The 22533-nt window shown below is 39.0% G+C and overlaps 1 protein-coding gene across 3 annotated transcripts in view; it reads right to left on the bottom strand.

The window, feature by feature from the left end:
- LOC127449931 (leucine-rich repeat-containing protein 4B-like) overlaps positions 1-22273 on the bottom strand; it is a 62294-nt gene extending 40021 nt beyond the window's left edge. For all 3 annotated transcript variants that reach the window (XR_007898883.1, XR_007898884.1, XM_051713559.1), the window contains exon 1: positions 22197-22273. The gene's annotated coding sequence lies outside the window, so the exon portion shown is untranslated. The remainder of the gene's footprint in view (positions 1-22196) is intronic.
- Positions 22274-22533: the final 260 nt, after the last annotated feature.

Raw genomic sequence — 22533 nt, 5'->3', positions numbered from 1 at the left:
ACCTGAAATGATTCATTGATTAATCTTGAAGGCTTCCAAAACCTTTTTAAACTTTCAGGCAAGGCTTTGTCAAGCCAACATCAAAGTTTGTCTTGATGAAATTTCCTTTTCTAGTTTACTCTACTGTTGCTGGGGCAACACAAGCAAAACTCTCAAAGTTTTTCCTCACTTGACCATCTCTGCAATAGAGCATTAGTGAAACAAAATACCCTTAGGTTGTGAGATATATACACGTGCTTCTGGCAAACAATTAATTGGCACTTTGGAGTGCTAAAAGCGTTGATACACTTGATTCCTGTTTGTCTAGGAGGGGAGCAGAGCAGCAGCCATTAATCAGAATGTCTCTCAGCCATTTACAGAAGCATGCAATCTATCACACTGTTGCATTGCCACTACCCTGCCAGCTCATCAAAGCCATCCAAGTATTCAGGGGTTTCTGTGAAAACTTACTTCAGCATTTTTAATCTCTCTCTCTCTCTCTCTCTCTCTCTCTCTCTCTTGTTCCTGCTATTCCATGTGGCTTTGCATACTAGAACCATACAAGACTTGGTATGTCTCGTTCAGTGGGGTGTGAAATCAATACTTTTGCTCTGACTTGCATATGTGTGTGTGATTTATTTTTCTTTCTCTAAAACAGCTTCTGTACCACTAGCGGCAACAAATGGAATCTGTAACGGGTTAGGATGGGCAAGGAGGAGGCAGGAACCGACAGAACAGTCAACATAACATTAATGACATAAACGAACTTAAACATAACATAAAACACACAGACAGCTCGGCCACGTGCGTCTCTCTCTCTCTCTCGAACTGGCGTCCCCGGCTCCTATTTATCCCTCTACCGCTGATTAGGCTGATTCAGCACCGGGCATCCATCATTACAGTCCGGCCACGCCCTTCTCCTTGTCACACTCCTGGCGGACGACAGCAGTTCCTCCGCTTCCCGGCGGACAGCAGCAGTGAGGACTCCATGACAGTGCATCGCTCCTTCTTCCTGAGTTTCGGCACCAATGTAACGGGTAAAGGATGGGCAATGAGGAGGCGGGAACCAGCAGAACAGTCAACATAACTTTAATTACATAACTTTAACAAACATAAACACACACAGCGGCCAAACAGGTGACACGAACATGTAGTCTTTTTAAAAAAAATGATGATCAAAATGTGTGTGTATTCAGGTAAACAGTATGTGTTTTGCTATGTAAAAATATATCTTTCACACATTCACACACACTTTGGTCCCGGCCTAAGTGTGCCGAAAGGCTTTACACCACATCATGAGTGACACAGTGACTAAATACATACACATACAGTATAAACACTATCGCAGACAAACATGATAAGAGTGTGGTGCAAAACTCACTGACAAACACCCCCAGATCCACATCCCCATGGAAACACTGACAAATACTGACTGATGGATGTCTCCATTGATACCTGTCACCTTGGAGACAGACACCATGTCTCTCTCAGCGCAGGGCCATCAGAATCAAAGCGAGTAAAGCAGCAGGGAGGGAGGTGTGGAGAGATGGCTATGAACAGAGTAGAGCAATGAAAAGCTGAGTTTGTCAGACAGCCAATGCTTTCTTTGGAGCCCGTTTTTTTTTTTTTTTTTTTTTTTTTTTTTTTTTGCAGGTGGACATCTCTGGACATCTCAGCTTAAGACAGACATTATTCACAGTAGCGCCATCTTTGATTTTTAATGGGAATGGAAACGAGGCTGTGAGGGATAGACTTACAGTCTCTTCAATTACATGCACTGTATAAAGCTGTATAAAGCTCCTACTGTTGATCACATCTGATTTTCTACAACTCATGTCGTCAGGAAATTTTTGCCTACTGAATGTTCTTGGAAAGATTTTTTTTTTCAATGTTTTGTCAGGGGGACGATCCTAAAACACTTTAACCTGCATTACAGCCCATTGAAGAGACTGTAAGTAAATCCCACACAGCCTCGATGTCATTACCATCAAAAATCAAAGATGGCACTGCTGTGAATAAGGTCTATTGTTTGGTGTTCTTAATTGGTCTCCCAGCTTGGACTGGCTGGTCTGATTGCTGGTTTAAGTAGGGTTTTAGGCACCCTGTTTAAAGTTTAAAAAACAGAGACAGTTTAGCTAAGACAGACCACTTGTGTTAAAACTCTGTAAACTCGAGAATGTGCATGTGCATTAGCTTGACCAGCCTGAAAAATGGCAAAGTCTTTAATTAATATAATGAATATTCTATTGTTTTTCTCTACTCTAAATATTTCATGACCTTGAAAATGCTCAAGTGTAGAGTAACTTGCCATCTATAATGATGTCTTATTTTTCTTTGAATCGTTCTTTTGAGTCCATTATTTTACTTTAGCTGTAATAAACCAGCTATAAGCATTGAATAAAACTATAATAATGTATAATGTATAAAAAGCACTGAATAAAAATAAACTGCACAAATCATTTTAATTTCAGGTGTGCTTCTCCACCAAACTCTGGTCGAATCAAATCTGTATTACTGTAATGCTTCATATCTAGTTAACTAATCAGTGACTTAAAAACACTGGATGAATTAACTTTTACCTGTATATCTTGTATACGCGCATATTCGTGAGACCGCAACTGTGAAATCCCGCTGCCAGGCCATCTTCCACTAGCCGTGTGTTTGACATCACTGATGTAGAGCGTGGCTCAAACAGTAGATGAGGTTATGTGGCAGCTGCTATTAGTGGTGGGTCGCAGTCAGGGTTGGGGAGTAACGGAATACAAAATATAAGTAACTGTATTCCACTACAGTTACAATTTAAATAATTGGTAATTAGAATACAGTTACATTCAAAAGTATTTAGATTACTGAAGAGATTACTTTGCATTTTATTGTCATTTGTCATTACGAAGTGCTAAAACATGCTAAAGACATGATAGCATCATGCTAACACATGCTAGCAATGCCTAGCGAAGTGCAAAAACGTGCTAAAGACATGCTAGCATAGTGCTAACACGTGCTAGCAACGCCTAGCGAAGTGCTAAAACGTGCTAAGACATGCTAGCATCGTGATAACACGTGCTAGCAATGCCTAGCGAAATGCAAAAACGTGCTAAAGACATGCTAGCATCGTGCTAACACGTGCTATCAAAACCTAACGAACTGCTAAAACATGCTAAAAACATGATAGCATCGTGCTAACACATGCTAGCAACGCCTATTGAAGTGTTAAAACGTGCTAAAAACATGCTAGCATCACGCTAACACATGCTAACACATGCTAGAAATGCCTAGCGAAGTGCTAAAACATGCTAAAAACATGCTAACCCTAGCAACCAAGTAACAAATCACATATCTCTGCACCAGAACAACGTAAAGACTTCTGGTTTTGTTCATTGGACTCATGGTAGCAAGGAGCCTTTTGAGTATCACCTTGATAACTGCCTAGCAACCAAATGAGCTATCTATCTATCTATCTATCTATCTATCTATCTATCTATCTATCTATCTATCTATCTGTCTATCTGATACGCTGAATCTATCAGATAGATAGATGAATCTATCTAAATTTAAGTACTTTTAAAACTAGTACTTAAATTTGTAACTACTTCAAACTTAAAACCTTCAAACTTCAAGCTTTTACAACTACTTCAAACTTTCAGGCTAGGCTTTGTCAAGCCATCATCAAAGTTTGTCTTGATGAACTTTTTTATCTAGTTTAATATTTAGTCTTTTCAGGTGGAAAACATTTATACATATAAATGATGTGATCCAAAGTGCATTTGAACAGCGGTGAAACACTTTCTTATGATGTGTTACATTCATACGAGCAGACAGATAAATACGTTTGAAGTAAATTTAGAGCAGAAGAAATAGAAATAAACCTTGTGTAAATTGTCAGCTTTACGCTAAGCTAAAATGCTATTTCTAGACATTTTACATGCACGTTACCAGGCACGATCCTATTTTTTTATCACGAAAATTCACGTTGGATCATAATTTCTTTTTTTCTAGTAAGACAGATATTAGGGCAAAAATCTTATTCTTGATAATAATTTTTTATTGTTTTCCTGTAAAAATATCTAAAAATCCGTAAAACAAGATCAATTTGATTTATCTTGTTTTAGAAACAACACTGGATAAGATATTTAGGTTTTTCAGAGAATGTATTTTTAACATGTGTATTTTGTCTTACTGTACTGGCAGAGTTTTTATAGTCAATACAAATGAAAAAATCTGCCAGTGCTGAAGAAGTAATCCAAAGTATTTAGAATACATTACTGACCTTGAGTAATCTAATGGAATATGTTACAAATTACATTTTACAGCATGTATTCAGTAATCTGTAGTGGAATACATTTCAAAAGTAACCCTCCCAACCCTGGTTGCAGTATATTGTGCTCTGGGAGCCTAAGCATCAGCAAGCCCAAAAATGCGACTGTACTCTGGAAACAAGTCCAAAAAACCGCAATCCGCGACTTCCTGTATTTCTAAGCGACTTTTAATAAGCGGATATGGCAACACTGAGACAAATATGTAGTACTTCCACAAACTGATGCTGTTTGTTTGAGCAAGAAATGTACATGTTGGGCGACTCAAACAAACAGCACAGAACAGAGCCACAGTGTTAACACATGGGAGGTTAGCCTACAATTGGCTTACTTATAGTTGTTTCTGCACATTAAACTGGAATATTTCACAATTCCAGTGGGTCAGTATTGTACATACACTACGTTAACTGTGCCTTTAAGCAGCTTGGAAAATTCCAGAAAATGATGTCAAGCCTTTAGACAGTTAGCTTCTGATATGAGGTGTACTGAATTGGAGGTGAACCTGTGGATGTATTTTAAGGCCTACCTTCAAACTCAGTGCCTCTTTGCTTGACCATCATGGGAAAATCAAAAGAAATCAGCCGTGTTCATCCTTGGGAGCAATTTCCAAATGCCTGAAGGTACCACGTTCATCTGTACAAACAATAGTACGCAAGTATAAACACCATGGGACCACGGAGAACTGAAAAAGCATGTGCGAGCAAGGACGCCTACAAACCTGACTCAGTTACACCAGTTCTGTCTGGAGGAATGGGCCAAAATTCCAGCAACTTATCGTGAGAAGCTTGTAGAAGGCTACCCAAAACATTTGACCCAAGTTAAACAATTTAAAGGCAATGCTACCAAATACTAACAAAGTGTATGTAAACTTCTTACCCACTGGGAATGTGATGAAAGAAATAAAAACTGAAATAAATAATTCTCTCTACAATTATCCTGACATATCACATTCTTAAAATAAAGTGACCTAAGACAGGCAATGTTTTCTATGATTGAATATCAGGACTTGTGAAAAACTGAGTTTAAATGTATTTGGCTAGGGTGTGTGTAAAGTTCTGACTTCAACTGTATGCCAAAGACGCACTTTTGAAGAAACTCACTTGTTTATAATTTGAAGAACAGAAAAAAAGAAAAGCCATAAATGCACGTGTTTGATTCGCAGTGTTAAGAGGTTCAGTGCTGCTCATGAGTGCAGCACAAGTGCTTCTCACGGAATGGATACATAGAGCTCTTACACTTTCTTCTCAGTTTCAGTCATCTGAAAACACTTTGCAAAAACAGTGTTGTCTATGAGAACACTGCAAATTATCTTAGACCATCTCTGAAGGTACTCTGAGTTTAGTCCGCTTTATTTCCATGGAGCAGTTCGTGTTTTACATACATTGTGAACACAACTCTACAGGTTCACTTTATTTTGACATTGCTTAATTCCAAATATTTGCGGCTGTATACATTACCATACATAGCAAATTACATAAAACAACATTAGGTGAATTGTCATGTGTCATCATAATTCAGTACAGCCTCAGAAATGGTGCTTGATCAAAAAGTTTCTCTTCTGTGCTTGTCTACTTTTTAGCCCCCATTTGTATGTTGCAAAATTATCATTATGATAATAATAATATGGTATTATATATACTGTATAAATCCCTCCAATGGATCGCAACCTTGTCCTGGTCGCGGGGCTTGAGAGCGTTAGTGTCGCTTAAACCTATTCCAGCAGGGGCTAGTCTCCTGGTAGGGTCACCCAAGCTAGAGGCAAAGGGTAGAGGCCAGACAAAGTGCGAACCTTGGTCCTCCAGGTTGGGCACAAAGCTAACAATCTGGTCTCGTAAAATAAACATTGTTATGGAAACAAAGTGCCGCCCTACATGTCAGTAGGCATAATGGGCATGGAGCATGGAGCATATACTGTATATAAAAATCAAAGTGGCTGGTAATATAAGGGATTGGCCAGCCACTGTGGCTGGTGGGGAAAAAAAGTTAATTTCATACACTGGTCAGACTCAAAACCATGACTTGAGTCTTCCTAATCAGATTTAGGTGGTATTAGAGGGACAGCACTATCGAAACCAAACAGGAAACAAGTTTCCTAAATACTCTTACTGCCACATCTGTTCATTCCTCTCACTTCTCCTCTCTTCTATCAACCTCCATCCTTATTTAACGCTCTCTGTACCCCTCCCAGCCCTTCATTCATCACTGTTTCTGCTCTCAAGACACTTCTGGAACTCCCTATATTTCCTGGCATATCTCACTCTTTCTCTCTCCTTCAATGTTCTCCTTCCATCCTTCTCTTTGACACTGGGTGAAATGGAAGAATGCTTTAAGAGCCTGGGGTTGCTATAGTAACCGGCTCACTCATCATCTTGTGTGTCACCATCACATGAGCATTGGCTCCTGATGACCAAAATCCAACTCTGAGGCTATGTGGCAGGGATGGCCCCATCATTCGACTCTGGGGACTCACAACCCCACCTGGGACTCCCTGTCTCCCTCTCTGTACTGTCAATGCTGCTACATGGGGCTGTATCTACACAGGGAGAGACGACAAGGTCGACCAAATAATTAATGAATGCACAAGTTAATTTAATAAATAAATGCACACGCCTGAGTCAACCCTCAGTAGACTTTCAACACCCACAGGATCCCTGAGCATACTGTGAGAGAGGCAAAGAACAAGAGAGAAATGTATGTGTGGGTGAGGGATAAAGGCCAGTACATTCGCATGATGACACTCTGCATAATCATTCTAAACATGGAGCCAAAGCTCTGATTTATCACACTAACAAAGCTGACGTCACACCACGGTAACTTGCTGGTTTAAACTTTCTCTAGCTTTCTTTATTATGTGGATGTCTGGAATACTTGACTCTGATTGGTCAATCAGGCATTGTACAGTCAAGTTAAGGGATTAAAGTTTGGCTGGTTAGCATGGTGCAGTTGGTAAATGTCATATGGTTCCAAAGAGCATGTTTCTCCGTTGATGGTTATTCAAAAGGAGCCATGTATTCTGATGATTTTTTTAGCAAATAAACATACATATAAAATGCAAATATTTCATTACAGTCTAGAAGATGTTTGTATGACTCCACGGTCTAATTTTCTTCACACATAATTTCAAGTCAAATCAATATATTGACCATTCTTTTTTTTTTTTTGTTTGTTTGTTTTTTTCTGGGTGTGTAGCTTCACGTCAGGGTCCTAATTACCCTGTTGGGGTTCATTTTGCGTTAATGACTGACTGACTATACATTATCCTTTACTCCCCACCCCCATAGATCTCTCCTTTTCATGGTACTCTCACCTGAGGACTCAAATTTACACCTCAATTTCATCACTTTCATAAATGCCTCACTCCTAAATCAGAATAAATGTAAATGAGCAAAAGGTATACATTTTCTCATTTGCCTGTTTCTCTAATGGCACTGTGAATAACATAGGCCTATACATAATTTAAGACCCTTCCTTTGCATGAGACCCTCCTTTTGTGACTACCCTCCTTTCGTGACTACTTCCTCTACTTCCTCCTCCTACCCCAGAAGACAAGGTGGGGGTGGCGTAGTGGGCTAAAACACAGAACTGGTAAGCAGAAGGTTGCCGGTTCGATCCCCACAGCCACCACTATTGTGTCCTTGAGCAAGGCACTTAACTCCAGGTTGCTCTGGGGGAATGTCCCTGTAATAAGTGCACTATTAGTTGCTTTGGATAAAAGCGTATATGTAAAAATGTAATTGTAAGACACCATTAAGATGAGTCTACAAACGCCAAGAAACACACCTCGTGGTGACCACCACTTCACAGTAAATCAACTCTCCCCCAGGGACATTGTCTGCTTAATGCCCCACAAAAAGCAGCACAGATGAGGCTCTGAATCCCTGCTGGAGCCAGGGAATTCTAATCAGACATCATCATCATCATTGTGATATGTTGTATTCTGGCTAGCCTACTTTGTAAAACACAGTCAACACACTTATTCTCACACACACACACACAAACATGTACAACTGCATACGCACATGCACCATCTTTCTGTTTCTCAGATACTGTATATGTATAAACGCTCACGTTTACTTAAAGTAAAAAGTAGTTCAATACTGTATTTCACACTTATATTTTTTTACATTTTTACCTTTGAATATACAGTATATGTACAGTATGTATGTATAAACAGTAGGCATATATATATCCTCTTGCGACCCCACGTACACATGCGTGGACGTTGTATTTTGGATTCGCTATATGCGACGCATAATTTGAATCCATTTAAATCGATTGATCTCAGTTCAGAAGACTGGGCTGTCAGTAAAGACTTAAACTTTCGACGTACAAAGTCGTGTGACAAAACAACATGCCACCAATCACAGCGGAGTTTGTCTTTGGGAGAAATACAAACAAAACTACATCTGGTAAGAAACCTAATTAAGTTTTTACATTGAAACCTGTTTGAGTCAAAAAGATTAGTCTCTAGTTTCATCCGATATGCCATTTTTAAAATGTAACGGCATTTTATTGTGCTTTTCCCAATACACATTTTTCCAAAGCAGCTTTATAGAAAATCAGCTGTAATGTCTGTAACGTCTCAAAAACATGAATAACCAACACTCATGGAAACATTATAAATAATTAGATTTAAAAAATCTGACTTTCTATAGCTTGGTAAGTACACACACAAAAAAACACTCTCTGTCTATCTCTCTCCCACACAGATTTAAAAATGGAAAAGCCCCATTGCCTTAGTCTATACTGCTGCACTGAGCTCTTTTCTTGCCCTAGCTCACTTATTCCACCGGTGACCCGAATCAAACTCTTTCCAGATAGCATGGCTCAATGCGGTGGCACCGCCATAGTGCTTGCATTGCGAGGTCAGTGAAGCCTGAATGCTCTCATTTCCAAACTGCCTCTCCAAACACATGAGATACCATAGCCTGACCACTTCCATTACCCCAAGTCAGCTTTACTCACACATGATCGAACCATTGTCTGACCACCCTTGCAAGCCCGGCTCTGGCTGCTCACATGAAGTAAGCAGTTCTTGACTGTCTCCATTATCAGTGTGACTATTGATTATCTAAATAACATCATATTACAACAGCGTTCAAAGTAATGTTTCACGGGGGTGCTTCCCTTGCAATAAATGACTTACGAACACAAGGCTGAATCTTGGGTTGACTTACATTGGCCCAGTGCTTTTGCCATGATGCGTTAGGATCATGGCTCAAACGCTTCCAGATGCACAGTTCTTCGTGTTTTGAGTCAAACATGATGGGCTAAACATAGTGCCATCTCTTGCAGTTAGCATTAGTCACACATGGACACATCTCGGCATGGCTGCAGTCACTACAAGCACGCTGCGCACAGTATATCTTTCTGAAATCATTTTCAAGCATGTTACCATGCTTACGTCAAATAGCCATACAAAACACACAGGCCAGCATCTGTCATGACTCAACTTATTTTAAATAACAATGACAGAAGTACATTCTAAAAGTATGTGTGACCTTAAAGTCGACATGTAATCTAAATTGATCCTATTTACATTTGTACTGCACATTCCTGGTCTTATTGAGCTTGACCTATCAGATCTTATATTCCAAATAAAAATGAAAAACAATCCTCTTTTAGTACAAGGTTGCTTTGCCTATGAAACGACTTTCATTTTTGGCTGACAATATTTATCACCCTTACTTTTAAAACCCTTCCCCTCCAATGCCTACTTTTCGCAATTCATGATGGAGAAAGTCTTTTCCTACTCATTTTTCTTGTTGAATTTCTTTCACTCTGAAATATGACTAGTAAAATGGGTTGTAAATGTAAAAATAAAAAGTATTTTTTGTACACTTAATATTGCTCTCACAGAAATTAAAAAGCGAGTGTGTTTAGATACACATTCTGACACTTCTTATGCTTAATAAACTGACAATGTGTGTGGTCATGTAAATGCCTTAAATGGCTTTCCTCTATCGGGGTAAGGTCATCAGCGGTTTAAGCAAAAATACGACATAGATTTTTGCTCATAACCACGATTTCAGGTTGCATGTAAACACCTTTACCGGCATTCTTAACTGCTTATCCAGTGGGTTATGCAAATGACTGTTTATGTTTTGGCATCAATAGTAAAAAATAATCTGATGATTTCAAATCACACATAAACGCATTTTTCTTGTGTTGTCAGATTTTTGTAATAAACTGATTTTTGATACAGTAGTTATCAGCGTACTGGTGTGCATATAAACACGCTCATTGTGGATCTACCTCTAAAATTAAGTCAATACCAGCTAAATTTACTTCCATGAATGAAGTCATGCTAAAGCCGCTAATTGACACATAATCTAAACACATGGGCTGCCTTATTAACACATGGCTACATATTACCCTCAAATCCACATAGACTCATTGATAATCCCTTGCGAGCAATTTACTACAATTTACTCAACTTGGCACTGGCTATCCACGCCTATTGTCCATCTTTACTTAAACATAATCAAGATCTTTCCCAACTCCTCAGCCTACTCCCCTCACACATGACAGACCCCTCGCCCGAGGCCCTCCATCCCCTGCGCCTTTTACCTCCACATGAGTGCGCTTCTATCACTCCAGTGGGTTTCCAGACATCACCACGGGAGACTCTAGTGCCATAAACAGATTCTGCCAGGGGAGACGCTTCCACTGTTTCCAACTATGTTACTTCAGGGCTGGATTATGGTATTAATTTTATATCACTAACTACTGCCATTCCTTACTGACAATTATTCAATAATTAAAGGTCTGACAGTCTTCATTGTTCCCTTGAAGGACCAGCACATAGGCCTGGACTGGGGAACTCAATCAAAGCAACTGCAGGGAGAGAGAGGGAGGCCAGCATCAGCACTATAGATGGGTCAGTGCTTGCATGGCTCAATCCACCTCATTTATTGGTTTTGAAACCACTCCAGAGTATGCAGACCACTCGCCGTGCCTCTTCTACCCTGTGCCTGTGCACACAAGGTGACGCAATGATTTATACAAGGCAATCATGTCAGTGGTGATGCCTTGGATCCGATGCACAAAGTTTTAAACGATGAGCGTGTCCTCAGCTCTGCTAAGTTAGGTACTGGTCAATTCAGCAGCTGTGTCTAGCCATCTCTTCAGGTCTTTTATAGACCTAGACAGCATAATTTTTTTGTGAATGAAAACGAGGCTGTGAGGGATAAATGTACAGTTTATTGCAACACATCCCATAAGAATGATTTGAGATTGTTCTGACATTTAGATTTTAGGCAAAATATGATCATAATCTGAATGAATATTATTCTTCATGGGCTGGAATGAAGAGAGACATTGCAAAGCATTTTTATCTTCCATGTTTCTTGAATGAAATTGTTAAATTAAAGTGAAAAAGAAAAGAAAAAGTGAAAAAAAAACAAAACAAACAAACAAACAAACCTGCAGACTGCAGATCAGACATGCCAGCACAAAGCCAGAATATGTCATCAACATGTCATGTTTACTGCAACGCTTAAATGCAGCAATGAAGTTATTAATAAAGTAACGGTTTTTTTGGGGGGGGGGGGCATCCTCACTTTTTAGACCGAAACAGACAGAAAGGTCTACAGTATGAAAAGTTATGTATGAGTTAGCATTAGTTAAAAAGACATGCTAACTTTAAATTGTCAAGTCAGGATTTATAAATAAGTGAAAATGTTAGCTACAGCTAATTTACCTTGGAGCAGGCATAATTTTAACAGGTTCAGCTGGTAATTCAGCCAACAACACTGTTTTATCCACAGTCTGTATCTCTCCTACTCACTTTTTGGTTTGAGAAAATGGGTATAATTTCATTTCATCCTTGAAAATTTTGGGGTATTTTGTATTATAGTTCCCCACGACTCACCATTTGAGCATATAGACCTTATTCACAGTAGTGGCGTTTAGATTTTTAATGGGAATGAAAGCCAGGGACTGAAAATGTTCTAAGAAAATTAAAACCAAAAATGAAAGATGTTTTTGCATAGTCCCTTTCAATTGTTCTGGAGTGAAAACGTTATTTTAAATGTTGGTTAATTTGGTTCCAATAATGTTTGTTCATGAAACCAAAGTCTACATGGTTTATCACAGTAAATTGTCAGCAATTACATCCCTTCCTGTTGCCCCAAAAATGTTTGGTATCTGTCATTTTAGTAGAACATTATAAGCATGTGCTGTGATTCTGAAGGAAACTGCTCCATCACACATTTCTTTGCTTTAATGTATGTTGTGGATGTAGCCTTCTGTGACATGCTAAAGACCTTTTAGACAACTAAATATAATCACTATATATACATGCACGGTTAATTCAGATAAAGGAAAAATATTGAGGTAAAAAGTATATTTCTCAGTTGTTTCCAAGTCTTCACTAAGTTATTGTTAGATATGATGCATTAATACAGATTGCTGCCAGGTTCTGACAGAGAAGCAGATCTGTATTTTAAAAAAATTATTTAAATAAAATAATAAAATAATGATTAAATAAAATAAAAAAAATAAAAAAAAACCCAATTAAGCATGCATAAGATGACGTTTAGTTCAAACACGTGCAAGCAGTGTGTGCATGCATGCAGGGCGGAGAGATTTTAGCTATTAATTGAGTTTAAATGGCCAGATGTATTTTTGAAGTATTTTAAATATTTTTGAGAATGTATTTAATATTAAGAATACATTTACTGAAAAGATGTTATTTTATATAAGCTACTGTATACTTTGCTTGTTATGATTTACAGTATATGCTTATAATTCACCCCACATGGGAAACAATTTAATTGCTTATTTTCACTTATTTTGGTTGAGGAAAGTCCCTAAGTTTTTCCAGACCATGTCCCTTTTTTTTTTTTTCTTGAAAACACCCACCTTTAGCAAACCCACAACCCAACAATCCACCTTTAGCATAGAGCACTGTCATTTAAAAAAAAAAAAACAACAACAAAAAAAAACATTATTAACTGCTCTTTAATTTCATTCCAAACAGTTACTAATTGAAAAGGAAGCAGCGGAACACCAGAATGAAAAAATACGGTTTCTGCTCAAAACGAATCGAAATGAAAAACATTTAGTTTTTAGGACCTGATGAAAACAAGGCGGAGAGATAGAATTACAGTCTCTTCAATAGCATGCATTGTATAAAGCTGTATAAAGCTCTGTGACGAGGAGGAGGGCGTGGCATGCGTGATGGAGCACGGCCGGCGCTGAATCAGCTGATCAGCGGAAGAGCGAGAAAGGGGCAGCCGGAGACGGCGGTTTGAGAGAGAGAGAGACGAATGTGGCCGCGTTGCATGTTTGTTTATGTTGGTTTTAAGTTGAGTTTGATATTAAAACTTTATGTTGACTATTCAGCCGGTTCCCGCCTCCTCCCTGCCCAAACTTTACCTGTTACAAGCTCTAGGTCACATCTAATTTTGTAAAACTTAAGTTTCCTGAAGTTTTTTATCTACTGAAATTTTTTGGAAAGATGTTTTTTCCAACGTTTGGTCAAAGGAACGATCCAAAACAACAGTACAACCCACTGAAGAGACTGTAAGTCTATCCCTCACAGCCTCGTTTTCAATCCCGTCAAAAATGAAAGATGCCGCTACTCTGAATAGGGTCCATTGAGAAATCCTGAGAGCTTGTCTTAGGTGCCCTAGTTTAGTAACCATTACCAAACTGTGAGTGGTCAATCAATATTTTGGGGTGTGGTTTAGTGAAGGGTCTATTGGTTGTACTGTTTAATTCAGCTGATGAAACATTAAGAAAGATATCATGCCAAGATAATTCCAGGGGACAAAAAAACCCATAAAACATGGGTTGTGATAATTGTTGTGAGAACATTTAGACAATACAACCTACTGAATGGACTGTGTGTTTATCCCACACAGCCTATGAAGGCTGCAGATGGCCTTCTTTTGATCCAGCAAAGAAACGACATAAAAGCATAAACGGCAGAAAAGGCAAAAAGGGTAATCTTTCTCCCTCAATTAAAATGAGGGCAGGGGTTTATATTTTATGTGCGGTGCATTAAAATGAGACAGTTTTCCAACCGGAAATCCAGTGGTGTCTTGCACTTGCTATGATGGTGTAACTGTTGTCCCTAGACATCCCTTCAGACTTATTCATTACAGTTTTATAACTTTGCTCAATGTCATAACTCAGTCAGCCAGTAGATGTAACACGTTGCAAGATGCATTAAACTTGCTTTCACATAGTGTTATATGGCCTTGGATGGAGACTACAAGTAAGGTCAGCACACTGCAAGTGCTGTCTGTGCTTTTATCTCAAGGGGGATCGTCCTGTAATGTACTGTCTTACAAATTAAGTTACATAAAACTATTCAACACAGACTGATCTTTTTGGCTTTGTCAGTTCATCATTTTAAGTGTGCACAGCTCCCGCGGTCTATAGAAGCATGTTACCCTCCAAGACTCACTCTTATAATGCCTGCTTTAGATAAACACGAGAACGTTTGACCAGAGTTTGACTGTTGCTGCCAATCAGCAGTATTCGTCTGCAACATTTCTCTGCATGTCATCAGCCAGAATTTTGCTCTAGATCCCATGACACAAGAGCAACAAAGACTGATGGCTAACATCATCCAACAAGTTACAAAACCCTCCCACGCCCCCTCAGTTACTGTTTTTCATCCGAGTTTTAAAAGCATACTTTTTCTGTGCAGAGGTTTTGCCAGAAAAAGTGACTGAGAGTGATGTGTCACCTGGCACATGAGGCTGAGAAATGAGGTACAAGAAGAAGCCTATGAGGCAATTTAGTCCAGTGGGGAGAGTGAGTGAGTGTGAGTGTGTGTGAGTGTGTGTGTGTGTGATCATTTCTGTGAGTCATCTAAATTTCTTGCTAAGAGACAGGTGTGCAGGTGTGTTTAACCCATGTCCCGCGTGTCTAATTGTGTGTGTATTTTGCTTATCATTGTCATTGTCTATAAGTAAACAAAACTGATTTATAACCCTAATAATTAAAGAGCTCTTCAGTTTAATTAAGGAAATACTGTACATCTTCCTCATTGATTTTTCTTTCTTTTTTTTTTTGTGGATTTTCTCCCCTTTCTCCCCAATTTGGCATGCCCAATTCCCAATGCGCCCAAAGTCCTCGTGGTGGCGTAGTGACTCACCTCAATCCGGGTGGCGGAGGACGAATCTCAGTTGCCGCCGCATCTGAGACCAGCAATCCGCACATCTTATCACATTATGATGATGTGAATGCACAGATGCTATAGGATGAGTCTGCTTTATAAATAGGGCTGCAAGATTTGGACAAACATTTAGCATTTTTTTGTGAAAAATATTGTGATTGTGATTTAAACTGTGCTATGATAAAACAAAAAACTAGTAGCTAAGTGATTCCCTTTGACCTACATTAGGTAAAGTTTTGCCCATGCTAAATTGGCAATAAAAAGACTTTGGCTACTCTTTAAGGGATCACACTTGAGTCCTCTTAAAAAGAGCCATAGCCATAGGGTTTGTATATTAACTTGTAGTGGCCAGACCTAATTACCCAAAAGTGAAATTAAAGTGTATCTTAAATACAATCAGCGCATGTAAGCAAACAGAACCGAACTTACAGCACATCATGGAATTGTGAAGTGAGAACTGAACTGCTCTGAAACCACTGAGAACACTGTATCATGAGGCCCACACGTGCTCTTAGAATGTGTAATCCATTAATACCATACAAACAGAAAAGAGCTGCGCACATAGACTTTAAAGCTAGCTGTAAGTGCAGACTATTTATTTTTATTCATTTGTGCAACCCTATTTATTAACTTCTAAAATATCTAATTTGCTCTAAATAAACACAATGTGATCTAAATATTTAACACTAAGTTACTTTTTTGATATTCAGAAGCACCTCAAGCACTGGGGTTCAAGCAGGTTAGTCCTCTTATAGAGCAAACTGATCTCATTGTGAATTCAGTGACAATATGTCAAAATTTCTGCTGCTGCGGGGGCCTGGGTTGCTCAGTGGTAAAGATGCTGCCTACCACCCCTGGAGTTCGCTAGTTCGAATCCAAGGGTGTGCTGAGTGACTTCAGCCAGGTCTCCTAAGCAACCAAATTGGCCCGGTTGCTAGGGAGGGTAGAGTCACATGGGGTAACCTCCTCCTGATCGCTATAATGTGGTTCGCTCTCGGTGGGGTACGTGGTGAGTTGTGCGTGGATGATGCGGTGGATGGTGTGATGCCTCCACACGTGCTATATTTCTGCGGTAATGTGCTCTACAAGCCACATGATAAGATGCTGAGACTGGGTTGACAGTCTCAGACGCGGAGGCAGCTGAGATTCGTCCTCCACCTCCCAGATTGCGGCGAGTCACTACGCCACCACGAGGACTTAGAGCACATTGGGAATTGGGCATTCCAAACATTCCTGCTGCTGAAACCAGTCTGTGCTTACCAAAATTCAAACCACTGCCCCCTACAGATCGAAGCTGGAAGTGTTGTTAAACGTATGGACTCAGTTTCTGGGTGAAATGTCCACAGAGTGGCGCCAAAAGCGAGCTGTAAAGCAAGTTTTTTTAAATGATGTACAGGAAGGCTTATTTTTTATTAATCATACGCCCAAACCTAACTATCAGTGGAGTCAAAATGTAATCTTAGAAGGAAAATGCAACCTCCGAATCACACTCATCGATGACGATGTGAATGCATTTACTTCTTGGTTTCCATGAGACCAGAACCCGTGACTCTTAGGCTGTTCACATCGCTGTCATTAGCAGCACAGGAAAAGGTTAACACAATTGAATTGATGCAAAGATGTCTAATGGGAGATACCACTTGTCAGTAACTTGGTAGAATAAGGTCAATTTCAGGGTATTGAACATTCAGTAGCAACATGTTGGGTTCCCATGTGATCATTTTAAGTAGATGGTCAAGTAGCAAGACAAAAACTTAAAGACCCCAAAATTGGAGTTTTGTGGCTTTTAGTAGTGTCGGGTTCGAGTCAATTCCGAGTCTTTAAACAATCAAGTCCGAGTTGAGTCCAAGTCCAAAAGGGGCTGAGTCGGACTCAAGACCGAGCCCATAACAAGCCGAGTCCTAGTCGAGTCTGAATGAATCTGTTCATGAATCTGAATTAAATTTGAAACCGTAAACTCAACATCAATATTTTAATCTTATTTTAAACTTTACAACTAAGAAAAACAGTTTGTCAATATAAATGTTACAAAAACACCTCTGTTGCCTTTCATAAACATATTTTATTAGTATCCTGCTGAACAAACTTCAAAGTGGTTTCAGAATGAAAGCATATGCTTTAGGTGTATAAAGACAAAACTGTCCTTCATCACAATTCTTATTGCGTTCTGTTGACATTTTAGTTATTTTTGCTTTTTCCCCTCCACTCAAACATAGACTAAAGAAAGTGAAAGCTGTGTTAGTCATTACAACCAAGGTTATTATGTTCCGAATTTTAATTTAGTTTTTATTTCTACTTCATTTTCAATTGGTCAATTCAATTTAATTTAGTTTTATTTAAAATTATTTCGAAATAATATTCTACACTGAGATCTGCTGACTGATTTGGGAAAATACAATACATACAAATGAGTCAACACAGTAGTAATTAGCACTCGCTGAGAAGTTACGTCTCACGATTTGACTGCAAATGCTACATCCAAAAACACTGGAAAAGCCCACTGATAATATTTGGGCCATGCAAAATTTTCTAGTTCATTTGTGGGAAACTGCACAATACAGGGCAGTTCTGCATGCTGCTCGTGTATCTAAATCCCTGATGCATCCATGTGCGTCTCGCAACAGCTGCTGCAGAAGATAAAAAAAATAATAATTGATATTTGCTTGAGCGGCAGCCGCGTTGGTCTGCAATCAGTCTGAAATCTTTAAATACCAATCAAAGAAAATTTAATTGAGCTCTTCTTTAACTGCAAAAACATAATAATTGAGTCATAAATTTAACAGAATTTTCCTTCAAAAGTGTCAGAAAGCTAAGGATAAAAAAAAGACATTACCTGGTGGTTTACAATAAAAATAAAATTTACATTTAAAATAAAAATGTCTAGTTTAGCTTCATACACAGTCTATAATTAAATTATAAACAAAACATTTCACTGCCCAAAATATCCTGTAATATTTTATTGTGCATGTTTGAATGTTGTGAATGGTGGACAAATGCTGTAAAATAATGTATTTTAAGCAGCTTGTCAATGCATTGAAAATAGTCAATCAATAATAAATAAGTGCTGTTTATCTGTTTAGAGTTGCTGTCTGCTTTAGCAATAATGTTTTTTTCCCCTGATCATTTAAAAAGTTACACAGTTAATTCATCAAGCTGTTATGGACCAGTTCAACCTGACAACACTGCGTGGACCACAAGAGACAACAGAAGCCTACACGTGTAGATGCATCACGCCTAAAAAGACCTAATATCCAATATTAATACTATTTTTATGTGTTTTATTTTGATATGCTGTTTTTAGTAAACTGTGAGAGACATGATATAGAGGACTTGACTCTATGAAGATCTTGATTTTAAGATTTTAACCATGATGAAACCGCAATGCAAGCACCATCTGGACAAATGCCACACGCAATTTTACCAGTTGTCAGGTCCTGTGTCATGTGAAACTGCCTTGTTTAGTTTCTATTACATTGGATACATACCCTTTATGTTTTCGTCGTGCCAGCCACCTCGGTAGTCGATGTTATACAGTAGTCTCTGTAGTAACATTCAAACATATTGGTTGACTGATGAGTGTGCCTGTGCACGTGCGTATGTGTGTGTGCGTGTGTTTGCTTAAACAGTGAAACAACTCTGGCTACATCTATGACTTCAGGGGCTAATACAGCTGCATGCAGACAGAGATGTGTTCATTAATTTCTGTTTTGTTATTTATTTATATTTTTCATTGCATTACAAATGTCATGGACTCAGCTGGACTCGGAAAAGAATCCCGAGTCCCAAAGGCTCGAGTCTGAGTCAAGTCCGAGTATAAATGCATCCTAGTCCGTGACAAGTCCAAGTCCATTAAAATTGGACTCGTGACTCAAGCTGTCGCTGTCCTTTTCTGCATATCGCTGCCCCCTTCAGCATATCGTGGCGCCGTTTTGTGGCCCATTCTGCATAACGCGGTGGCCTATTTCAGCTTATCGTGGCCCATTTGGCCCCGTTTCACGGCTGGCCCTTTGGGAAAAGTCCCGGTTCTCCCGATGGCCAGTCCGCCCCTGCTAGCAATAGCAAGTAGTAAATCATGACTCATGACTGTGATGCTTTGCCTAAAACCTACTGGCTATTTAAAACACAGGAGAAGCCCTTCAATATGTCCCGCTCAAACACTGGCAAGAAAACTGCATTAATCTGCAATTTCAGTCTTTAACATGCAACATATGCAACCCCTTGCTCTCTGCATGCACATATTCTAATCCCAGTAATGTGTCTGGTTCTCTACTGCAGCTGCACCTTGTTTTTCCTTGATTTTAACAGGCTTTCATCTGTGAATGTCTCTAAACCACCTTTTAATCATTACCTTATTATTTAGATCTAGTTTTGCCACAGGTATTGAGGAGCAACTTGCTGAGTTGCACCCCTGAAGGGCCTGGTTGGAGCAGAAGGGTTGAGGGAGCATTGCTCCCTTAAAGCATGTCTATATAAGCCTTCTTCTCTGACAGCTGATGTCTGTTACCTTTTGACCCAGTGAAGTTAAAAAGGATAGGCCTACATGAAATACAAATGTGAGGTGAAGCATCAAAGGTTGACCTGCGCATACACACACTCACACATATACTATAAAAAAAGGGTCTTTTAGCAAGAGAATCTTTAAGCCCATACAGCAAAAAAAAAAAAAAAAAAAAAAAACGACATTAGGTATCATTTATCAGTTATAATTTCACATGCAATATATTGCACAGGTTGTCAGAGTAAGAGAGAGGAATGAGGCGCGAATGAAGGCATGAACATTATTATTATTCATAAAACTTCATGTCACCTTTAAATTTAACACTGTTATGTTTAAAAAAAAAAATCCACTGGAAAATCTGCAGAGGCAAATGGCTCACACCAAGCCATTCAAGGAGCATTAGAAATGTATTAACATGCTTTAATTCTAACATGGTGGATGGTTTTTATTAATACAACCCTGGGTAACTCCTGAGTTAAATACTGCAGGGCCAATAGCTCAGCTTTTTATCAGCAGTATACTGTAGGTGTTACTGCACTAGACCAAACCAGCTCAGAGCTGCTACAAGAACTGAAAATGCAATTTAAATGCTCTAGTTCTTGACCAGGTGAAAGACATTTGTTTACCAACAAACATCTGCAATCATTCTGATTACAGTCATTCTGGCCCAGCGACACCTGGCTTGCAATGTATGACATGTCTCTCTTAAAGCTGTGTTTAACTAAATGTATGTATGTGATGTTTCATGGCTTATGTTGCCAAGGGAACATAAGTGATAATAAAAGCACATTTCTCCTCTCTTAATATGCACTGAGGTGAAGCCGAGGTCTCTGTACAAAGCCTCAGTCATTCTCCTTCATATGAAGGCATTGCTTAGTATCCACATTCACTGACAGATCATCAGTCACACACTATTTTGGCAATAAACTTCCAACTTAACCAACAAATCATCCTGTCTTAATTCTGAAACGAATAAGAAACAATAGGCTATATCATAGCTACACTAAAAAAAACAACAACAAAAAAACAAACAAAAAAAAAACAAAAAAAAACCAAAAAAAAAAAAAAAACAATACCAACATTGATAGTTTAATTTATCACACACTGATAAAAGCCTATGGTAGAGCATATCTAATTCTCAAATGGGATGTAGCATTAGCAAGCAACGCGTGAAGAAATGCCCCAGTGCCCCGTATGCACCCTCTTCCTTCAGCAACAGATGCCCAAGTCATCACTCACGCCACACGCGCTCTATCAGAGTGTTCTCATTCACTCTCAGCTGAAACGTCACGTCAAACATCAGCATTTAGAACTTTCGTCTTATTGGGTCACATTTAGCAGCAGTAAATCTTCATTAATTGGACTTAACCTATTTGTTCTTGTTCGCGAGCGCTGCTGCTGGCAGCAAAACCAGCGCGTGCTTTAGTGATTCACAACAGGCCACCCTGTGTCTTTGAATTTATACCCATACGTTTGAGTAGAGCGCCTTTCAAAGTGAAAGCACTCAATCATTTCCCGAAAATCCAAAGTCAGAGTCTCTGTTTGAAGGCAACAGATTTAAAACATGGTGTTCGTTGCCACATATGTCAGCCTATTTGTAAACCAAGAAACCGCGTAACAAGTAAACTAAGAAAATGCGCATTGGTGAGTATCCTTCCCTCTACACACAGGAAAATTGGTATTTTAAGGGCCGATTTTTACGTGTTATAAACAATTGTAGTCTAAAATTACTACCGACATAATAGCAATAACTAGCACATACTTAGAAACGGCTGTTACGATATATTTTAATAATCTTATAAAAGCAAAGAATCACCTTAAAACGAACAACCTCCCCTTCCTCATCTTGTAAAAACAATCTTATATCCTAAATGCATCCATAATTTATGGCTCTAGGTCACTATATTGGTGAAAAGGTGTCTCGACAGCACAAATTCATTAGTTTACATCGATGTGCGCCACCACGCGTACGCCCGAATACACACACAAATACACACACAGCTCGCGCGCAACTGGACACATACACACTGGCACACACATTCTGCCGCATTAATTCTAATGTTGTCATATACACATTGAAACTAGATTTTCGTTAATGTAGTCGTTGATTTAACTGGCAAATCGTTAAAAACATTAAATCAATCTAACTGAACCTTGTTGTTCGCGAGAGCTATTTACGCAGAAATTTCCTGGACTACGGAACACCAGAATGACAAGACAAGTACAAAATAATATATTTCCAAGTAGCATTATTATATACATTCAGCCTTACCTTTTGTCTTGTTTCTTTGTTTTTAGTGTAAATATATTCCTCAGAAGCTCTGGTACGGAGTCGATGTCTACACTCACTCCTCTCTCTCTCTCTCTCTCTCTCTCTCTCTCTCTCTCTCTCTCTCTCTCTCTCTCTCTCTCTCTCTCAGTTTGATTCACCCTTTCGCAGAGCTCGAAGCACAGCACTGTCTGCCTGTGAGTATTGGCGGGTCGGATGGAAAAATACACTCAGGAAGAGAAGATAACAGCTAACTTTACCAGAGTACGTCTTACGACGTATAACACATTCTTATGCCTGGAGAAAGCCTGGTCTTTTGATGGCCCTTAATATTATTAGC

The sequence above is a fragment of the Myxocyprinus asiaticus genome, chromosome 13 (genome assembly GCF_019703515.2).
Source record: "Myxocyprinus asiaticus isolate MX2 ecotype Aquarium Trade chromosome 13, UBuf_Myxa_2, whole genome shotgun sequence".
NCBI classification, from domain to species: domain Eukaryota; kingdom Metazoa; phylum Chordata; class Actinopteri; order Cypriniformes; family Catostomidae; genus Myxocyprinus; species Myxocyprinus asiaticus.
This window is presented reverse-complemented; position numbering and strand designations above follow the sequence as displayed.